This window comes from Mytilus californianus, unplaced genomic scaffold (assembly GCF_021869535.1).
Source record: "Mytilus californianus isolate M0D057914Y unplaced genomic scaffold, xbMytCali1.0.p SCAF_20, whole genome shotgun sequence".
In the NCBI taxonomy this organism is placed as follows: domain Eukaryota; kingdom Metazoa; phylum Mollusca; class Bivalvia; order Mytilida; family Mytilidae; genus Mytilus; species Mytilus californianus.
The window spans coordinates 5,612,879-5,622,934 of record NW_026262669.1 but is presented as its reverse complement, the minus strand read 5'-3'; positions in this window follow the sequence as shown (position 1 = coordinate 5,622,934).

Here is a 10,056-nt window from a genome sequence, read left to right as displayed (position 1 = left end):
GTCCTTTCATCAACTTACTGGTCCTTCATTTTCAATTCAAGGCCAAGAAACCTCATTACACTGTAGTTAATGTATTATTCAAGAAAAAAAGAGAATGTGTGAAATATTTGTAAGGTTTCTAAATGTAATCATTTAATGGTCAAAGTACCAGAATCAAAGGCCAAGGCGGGAAACATTTCAAATTTTTAATTATTCTGACAAGTGAAATATTAAAAAAAAAGAAGACTTTTTTGATGGTCATGCAAGCATGAGAAATAGTTTGAATATTCTAGATGTTTATTTGGATTGTCAAAGTAATAAATTGCCATTTATTTCATGAGAAATGTGGTCCTTGCTATTGGATAAGAAAGAATGTTGGGTAGAAAACATTTTCATGAAATATTACGAAACAACTACACATAAAAGTAATTGCACTATCATCAGTGTTCCCAGCTTCACATGTATTTGGTCTTCAAAATGAGCTAATATGTGCACATCCAACTTCAAGACTCTCCTGAGCAGCACCCTTTGAACCTATTCAATGATACAAACAGGTTTTGTCCTGGCTGGACAAAGTAGAAAACGCCAGACTTAAACATGATTTTTTTTCTGGCAGTGTCGGCGTCAACAATGTACTAGTTTGTGATTAGGTTAGTTAAAGGGGCACCACTGGTGGCAGGTCAATGATATTTAGTATGCAGCTGTATTGACATTGGCACATCTCATTTCCATGGATATTGTTAGTCCCTGCCCCCTCAGTCATGGTCTTTTGGTTTTGAAACTTTTGCATAGTCTACATGTTAAAGTTTGTGTTTAGGTCAGTTTTAAGGAAGGGAAACACTTTGTGAAATTTGGTATGCAATTGTATTAGTATTGGCATTTCTCATTTCCAAGATGGTTATTTGTCCCTGCACCTTCAGTTATGGTTCATTGACTTTTATTGTTTTGCACAATTTTAATTTCAAACAATTGCATCATACTATCAAAATTGAATAAAGACGAAATATACCACTGCGTCAACAATTTATTAGATACAAAGCGTAATCTATTGACCACATAAATACTGGTGCAGTCTCTTCGAATTGATTTTTTTGTCATTTCAAGCTTAACTAGTTAGTGTAAATGAAAATGATTTACAGTATCTGTTTCTTGGTATTTTTAAACATTGTTAAATTGCTTCTTTGTGGTAAAACATTTATTTGAAAGGTAAAAATCATTAAGACATTTGTTTTGTTGAGTTGTTTTGTTTTTATTGTCTTGCCTGTGACGAAAGTCGCAGAGTGAGACGGGTATTACTATCCGGTGGCAGCGGCGGTGGCGTAAACTATTTCTATAAAGCTTTATATTTCAGAAGGTAGAAGACCTGGATGCTTCATACTTTGTATGCAGATACCTTATGTTACGAAGTTTCTGTCAGTCTTATGTCCATTGTCCTTGACCTCATTTTCATGGTTCAGCGACTGCTTGAAAAAAAATTATAGTTTTTTTGTTATGTGAATTTCTCACTTATTATGAGTAATAGGATAACTATATTTGGTATATGGGTTCCTTGCAACGTCTACATGTCCGTCAGACAGGGTTCACCTGACCTCACCCTCATTTCCTGGATCAGTGATAAAGGTTAAAGTTACGTGATAAGGTCCGTTTCTCAGATACTATAAGCAGTAGGTCAGATGTGGTATGAGTGCCAATGAGACAACTCTCCATCCAAGTCAAAATTTATAAAAGTAAACCATTATAGGTCACAGTACGGTCTTCAACACGGAGCCTTGGCTCACACCGAACAGTAAGCTATAAAGGGCCCCAAAAAATTACTAGTGTAAAACCATTCAAACGGGAAAACCAACGGTCTAATCTATATAAAAAACGAGAAACGAGAAACACTTATGAACCACATCAACAAACGACAACTACTGAACATCAGATTCCTGACTTAGGACAGGTGCAAACAAATGCAGCGGGTTTAAACGTTTTAATGGTACCAAACCTTCACCCTTTTTCTGAAACAATAGTGTAACATCACAACATAGAAAGACACACTATAAAATATCAACTGAAATAGCTTAACTCAATCAAAGGACATATTAACACCATTGAACATACACTGAACAAATAAATTTGACCTATGACACAATGTAAATACAAAATAAATAAACTAAGGGAAGAATAATAAAAGTAACATGTTATATCGGTAAGAAATGTTTAACAATTAAAGAAAAACAATATGCTCGAACAAAAATACCATCCATTTGCAATAACTTTAAACACAGGTAAATGAAAATAATTTTGTTGTTAGGTATACGTGTACAGTACCAATAGAGAAAGGAAATATTTTTAGAAAATAAATAATTTTGATTCAAAATAAATTAAGGGAAGAATAATAAAAGTAACATGTTATATCGGTAAGAAATGTTAAACAAGTAAAGAAAAACAATATGCTCCAACAAAAATACCATCCATTTGCAATAACTTTAAACACAGGTAAATGAAAATAATTTTGTTGTTAGGTATGCGTGTACAGTACCAATAGAGAAAGGAAATGTGGTGTATGGAATGATTGTAAGGGGTACATGTCAGTCTGGCAGGTTTCATCTGACCTTGACCTCATTTTTACGGTTCATTGGTCTATGTTAAGTTTTTGTGTTTTTGGTCTGTTTTTCTAATACTATAAGCAGTAGGTCATCTATATTTGGTGTATGGAATGATTGTAAGGTGTACATGTCTGTCTGGGAGGTGTCATTTGACCTTGACCTCATTTTCATGGTTCATTGGTCAGTGTTAAGTTTTTGTGTTTTGGTATGTTTTTCTAATACTATAAGCTATAGGTCAACTATATTTGGTGTATGGAATGATTGTAAGTTGTACATGTCTGTCTGGCAGGTGTCATTTGTCCTTGACCTCATTTTCATGGTTCATTGGTCAGTGTTAAGTTTTTGTGTTTTGGTCTGTTTTTTCTAATACTATAAGCCATAGGTCAACTATGTTTGGTGTATGGAATGATTTTAAGGTGTACATGTCTGTCTGGCAGGGTTCATCTGACCTTGACCTCATTTTCATGGTTCATTGGTCAGAGTTAAGTTTTCCTGTTTAAGTCTGCTTCTTAGATACTATAAGCAATAAGGTCAACTATATTTGATGAATGGAATGATTGTAAGGGGTACATGTCTGTCTGGCTTGGTCTATATGACCTTGACCTCATTTTCATGGATCATTGATAATTTTAAGTTTATGTGATTCTTGTAGTAAAACTTTATCTTTAGGACTATCAACATAAAACCAATCATGGTTAGTAAGGCAGGCGAGACATTTCAGCGTGTGCACTCTTGTTCTATTTAAGAAGGACAATTAATCATTGATCCTTTTGCATATTCTGAGGTAAAGTTTACAACTCTGGTTTTGAATTATATAGATCTATGAGACTGTAAGCCAACAATACAAGTTAAATCAAAGTACTGAAGTACTGAACATCGGATGACCGCAAGTTATGTTGGATGATGAATAAATGACAGGCGGTAATATGATACCTGCCAGACAGGGTTCGCCTCTCAATTTCTTTCAAAGCCCGCTCTTGTTGGAATGCGTTTTCGAGATATTCATCCGCAAACACAATTTTTCGGTACGTGTGCATAGATATTATTGATTGTTTTACTTATATATATATGTTTCTCACGACAAAACATTTTCATATTATTTATTTATGTTCTTAAAAATTATTTTCATGGGTATTCATTGAAGAAATGAATTTATAACAAGCGATAAGGAATGTTATTTTGCACTCGATAATATCCGCGTATTTATACGAAATACGTTCGGTTATCAGTCAAAAGCGCAAGGGACGTGTGCAGAATTTCTGCGGCAACATAACACCGGTATGACCTCTCAAGGTCACATCCGATGTAAAAAGTTTTTATTGTCGCAAGGTCTAAATATACCTTTCCTATTGATGTTTGATACTCCATGTTCTGGACCACGCAGACTATTCGCATTGACGAGCATAAAAGTATTGGAATGTTTGAAGTGCATGATGTATTATTTTGAGGTTTTATTTTTAATCAAATATGGAAACACTATACAAACAACACCATAAATATATTGTGTAAAAAAACAGCAAACCTGATAAAACTGTCCTACAGGACAAAATGTACATGTATCCAATAGAAAAAACTCCTACAGGACAAAATTTATCATAAGGGAGAAAGAAAAAAAATCCTACGGGACAAAATTAATCCTAAGGGAGAGAAGAAAATCCTATGGGAGAAAACAAAATCCTATAGGAGAAAAGAAATCCCATAGGACAAATTAAATCCCTTAGGAGAAAAAATAATCCTATGCGACATTTTTAATGGGAAATAGTCTTTCATGATAATCCTGTAGGATAGCCAAGGCGGGAAACATTTCAAATTTTTAATTATTCTGACAAGTGAAATATTAAAAAAAAGAAGACTTTTTTTATGGTCATGCAAGCATGAGAAATAGTTTTGAAGATACAAAGTTCATATAACTTGATAACGTTCATACAAGACTTATATTGTGTTTAACGTTGTGTATATCGTTAAGTGGTTAAATCGGGCAACTATATGGCTAACAATAACAAAGGCGTCTAGCATGTATGGATCTCTATTCAAACTCTAATATCAATACGTCACACTTAGGTGACGTTACAATGAATAGCGGCAGCGATAACGTTATGTTTATGCATTACTTCCAACAGTGTATGACCCTTCGGTAACGTTCATATTAAACTGGTACACAGTTGTTCAAGGCGTGTGACTTTACCAGATAGCATTCATATAGCAGAAATACTAACAATTTAGTTCCAACAGGTCTATGACCCCTGGGTCACGTTCATATAACACTGGTACACAGTTGCTCGAGCAATATCACCACTTGATTTATGGATTATAACATTGAATTTTCCATACCGACAGAGTATCAACTCGAGACTCCTATATATAGCCCGAGAGCTGTGCGCGAGGGCTGATATGGGTCAAGGTGTGATGCGAGGGACGATATGGTCTTTTTCATTTTGCCCTTGTTATCAGCCCTCAACTGATATCGTCCCTCGGACTAAAGCCCTCGGTTCCGAATTCAATGTCTTGGGCTGATAACAAGGGCAATATGAAAAAGGCCATGTATATATGTTTCAAACAGCAAAAATACTTACAATTTAGTTCCAACAGGTCTATGACCCCTGGGTCACGTTCATATAACACTGGTACACAGTTGCTCGAGCAATATCACCACTTGATTTATGGATTATAACATTGAATTTTCCATACCGACAGAGTATCAACTCGAGACTCCCATATATAGCCCGAGATCTGTGCGCAAGGGCTGATATGGGTCAAGGTGTGATGCGAGGCACGATATGGCCTTTTTCATATTGCACTTGTTATCAGCCCTCAACTGATATCGTCCCTCGGCCTAAAGCCCTCGGGACCGAATTCAATGTCTTGGGCTGGTAACAAGGGCAATATGAAAAAGGCCATGTATTAACGTATTAATGCAAAGTCATTACATTTTTATCAAATATTTTCAATGAAAATGCAGTCTCATACGGACTACGTCAAAGCGTTTTTGATTCGAATTCATTCATTTATATACTTTTTTCAGATTTCTAGTAAGAACGTTGCTTTCCTTAACCGACGACATTACAATTGACGATGGGCTGATATCGATAACGTGGCTATTATCGACGGACCGATAACCGGTTATCAACCCGGGGTGATATCGGCATGCAATTTCTGGTCTATAACATGGGCAATACATCCATTTTAAATAAACTGATATAACATGCTGATAAAAACGTTTTTTAACACTGATACTGAGTTCCTATAGACGTATAACCCTTCATAACATTCATATAACACTGGCACTATAATGTTCGACTCACCTGACCCCTAGATAAGGTTTTTATACCTGTTATACGGTGTTTCTCGAGGTGTTTGAACCACAGACATCCTTCATATAAAACTGGTACTGAGACCTTTGTGGTGCCACACTCTAGATAACGTTCATATAACAGAAATATTGTGTTCCTAAAGATGATTGATCCCCCGATAACGTCCATATAAGACAGATAAAGAATGTCTTGAGGCGTATTACCTCAGATGACGATCATATAACAGTGATACGGAGTCTTCGAGGTGATTGACCTCATGACAGCGTTCATACGATTGACACTCGTACTGAGATATTCGAGTTAAAAGACCCCTACATGACGTTCATGAAAGTGACCCTGACCTCCTCGAGGTGTATGACTCTTTGATAACGCACATACAACAGTGGTACTGTGTTCCTTTGGGTCTATGATGTGCAGAAAACGTTCATATTACACTGATAGAATGATGCCCGAGGTTGCAGACCCCTTTTCTACAACATATATACTTAGTTCCTCGAGGTGTATGATCATTTAATAACGTTCGTATAACACTTATACTAAGATGTTTGATCCCTAGATAACGTTCATATAACACTAGGACTGAGTTGTTCGATGTGTACGGGCCCTAGATAAAGTTCTGTAAACAGTTATATGGAGTTACTTAAGGCATTCTACGGTTAGATAACAATATTATAACATTACTACATAGTTATTCGACCCCTTCAGTGTACCATTCACATATATTAACCATGATACTAAAATGTTCGAGAAGTAGGATCCCTAGATATAAACATGTTACGTTCAGCTAACAGTGGCACTGAGGGCAACACGCACATACGGTTAATTGGAGACTTTTTTTTTCAAACTGAGGACATTTTACACACTGAGGACATCGGTCACAATCGGAAAAAAATATACATTGGTTGAGCAAATTTGGTTAGACGACTTGAACGACCCCTGCTTTTTAAGCAATGAAATTTATGGCTCAAATATAGTTCCAATGCACTGACAAAATATGTCATAAAAACCATATCAGTATTCCGAAGGTCCGATAGACACTGTTCATATAACACAGGTACAGATTTCCTCGAGGTGTATGACTCCTAGATAACGTTCATACAAGACTTATATTGTGTTCAAAGTGGTGTATGACCCCTCGGTAACGTATATATTAAACTGCTACACAGTTGTTCAAGGCGTGTGACTTTACCAGATATCTTTCATACAGCAAAAACACTTACAATTTAGTTCCAACAGGTCTATGACCCCTGGGTCACGTTCATATAACACTGGTACACAGTTGCTCGAGCAATGTCACCACTAGATTTATGGATTATAACATTGAATTTTCCATACCGGCCAGAGTATCAACCCGAGACTCCCATATATAGCCCGAGAGCTGTGCGCAAGGGCTGATATGGGTCATGGTGTGATGCGAGGGACGATATGGCCTTTTTCATATTGCCCTTGTTATCAGCCCTCAACTGATATCGTCCCTCGGACTAAAGCCCTCGGGTCCGAATTCAATGTCTTGGGCTGATAACAAGGGCAATATGAAAAAGGCCATGTATTAACGTATTAATGCAGTCATTACTTTTTTATCACATATTTTCAATGAAAATGCAGTCTCATACGGACTACGTCAAAGCGTTTTTGATTCGAATTCATTCATTTATATATACTTTTTTCAGATTTCTAGTAAGAACGTTGCTTTCCTTAACCGATGACATTACAGTTGACGATGGGCTGATATCGATAACGTGGCTATTATCGACGGACCGATAACCGGTTATCAACCCGGGGTGATATCGGCATGCAATTTCTGGTCTATAACATGGGCAATACATCCATTTTAAATAAACTGATATAACATGCTGATAAAAACGTTTTTTAACACTGATACTGAGTTCTTATAGACGTATAACCCTTCATAACATTCATATAACACTGGCACTATAATGTTCGACTCACCTGACCCCTAGATAAGGTTTTTATACCTGTTATACGGTGTTTCTCGAGGTGTTTGAACCACAGACATCCTTCATATAAAACTGGTACTGAGACCTTTGTGGTGCCAGACTCTAGATAACGTTCATATAACAAAAATATTGTGTTCCTAAAGATGATTGATTCTCCGATAACGTCCATATAAGACAGATAAAGAATGTCTTGAGGCGTATTACCTCAAATGACGATCATAAAACAGTGATACGGAGTCTTCGAGGTGATTGACCTCATGACAGCGTTCATACGATCGACACTCGTACTGAGATATTCGAGTTAAAAGACCCTACATGACGTTCATGAAAGTGACCCTGACCTCCTCGAGGTGTATGACTCTTTGATGACGCATATACAACAGTGGTACTGTGTTCCTTTGGGTCTATGATCTGCAGAAAACGTTCATATTACACTGATAGAATGATGCCCGAGGTTGCAGACCCCTTTTCTACAACAGATATACTTAGTTCCTCGAGGTGTATGATCATTTAATAACGTTCGTATAACACTTATACTTAGATGTTTGATCCCTAGATAACGCTCATATAACACTAGGACTGAGTTGTTCGATGTGTACGGGCCCTAGATAAAGTTCTGTAAACAGTTATATGGAGTTACTTAAGGCATTCTACGGTTAGCTAACAATAATATAACATTACTACATAGTTATTCGACCCCTTTAGTGTACCATTCACATATATTAACCATGATACTAAAATGTTCGAGAAGTAGGATCCCTAGATATAAACATGTTACGTTCAGCTAACAGTGGCACTGAGGGCAACACGCACATACGGTTAATTGGAGATTTTTTTTCAAACTGAGGACATTTTACACACTGAGGACATCGGTCACAATCGGAAAAAAATATACATTGGTTGAGAAAATTTGGTTAGACGACTTGAACGACCCCTGCTTTTTAAGCAATGAAATTTATTGCTCAAATATAGGTCCAATGCACTGACAAAATATGTCATAAAAACCATATCAGTATTCCGAAGGTCCGATAGACAATGTTCATATAACACAGGTACAGAGTTCCTAGAGGTGTATGACTCCTAGATAACGTTCATACAAGACTTATATTGTGTTCAAAGTGGTGTATGACCCCTCGGTAACGTATATATTAAACTGCTACACAGTTGTTCAAGGCGTGTGACTTTACCAGATATCTTTCATACAGCAAAAATACTTACAATTTAGTTCCAACAGGTCTATGACCCCTGGGTCACGTTCATATAACATTGGTACACAGTTGCTCGAGCAATGTCACCACTAGATTTATGGATTATAACATTGAATTTTCCATACCGGCCAGAGTATCAACTGGAGACTCCCATATATAGCCCGAGAGCTGTGCGCAAGGGCTGATATGGGTCATGGTGTGATGCGAGGGACGATATGGCCCTTTTCATATTGCCCTTGTTATCAGCCCTCGACTGATATCGTCCCTCGGACTAAAGCCCTCGGGTCCGAATTCAATGTCTTGGGCTGATAACAAGGGCAATATGAAAAAAGCCAAATATTAATCTATTAATGCAGTCATTACTTTTTTTATCACATATTTTCAATGAAAATGCAGTCTCATACGGACTACGTCAAAGCGTTTTTGATTCGAATTCATTCATTTATATACACTTTTTTTCAGATTTCTAGTAAGAACGTTGCTTTCCTTAACCGATGACATTACAATTGACGATGGGCTAATATCGATAACATGGCTATTATCGACGGACCGACAACCGGTTATCAACCCGGGGTGATATCGGCATGCGATTTCTGGTCTATAACATGGGCAATAGATCCATTTTGAATTATACAATTATAGCCTTTGTATGAGTTCGATAAGAGGTTATATCGACGTAAGAGAAGCATATTGACTGAGGACGAATTCCGAGGTCGATATGCTTCTGTAGGTCGATATAACATCGTATTGACCTCAACCAAAGGCTACAATTGTTATATTATTAATCAACAAACAACTATTGCATGAACAATGTAAAATTGGGGATTTCTAGCATGTATTTTTAGTTACATGCTGTATGCCATGTGCAATATACTGTCTTTGACCTACGAAAAGCTAAACACAACAGTATTGGCGTGCAAACTGAGTAAACACAAATGTACATGTGATCAAGTTTTAACGAATCACAAATCCTTAAAAATATTCGATTAATAATATAAACTGATATTAC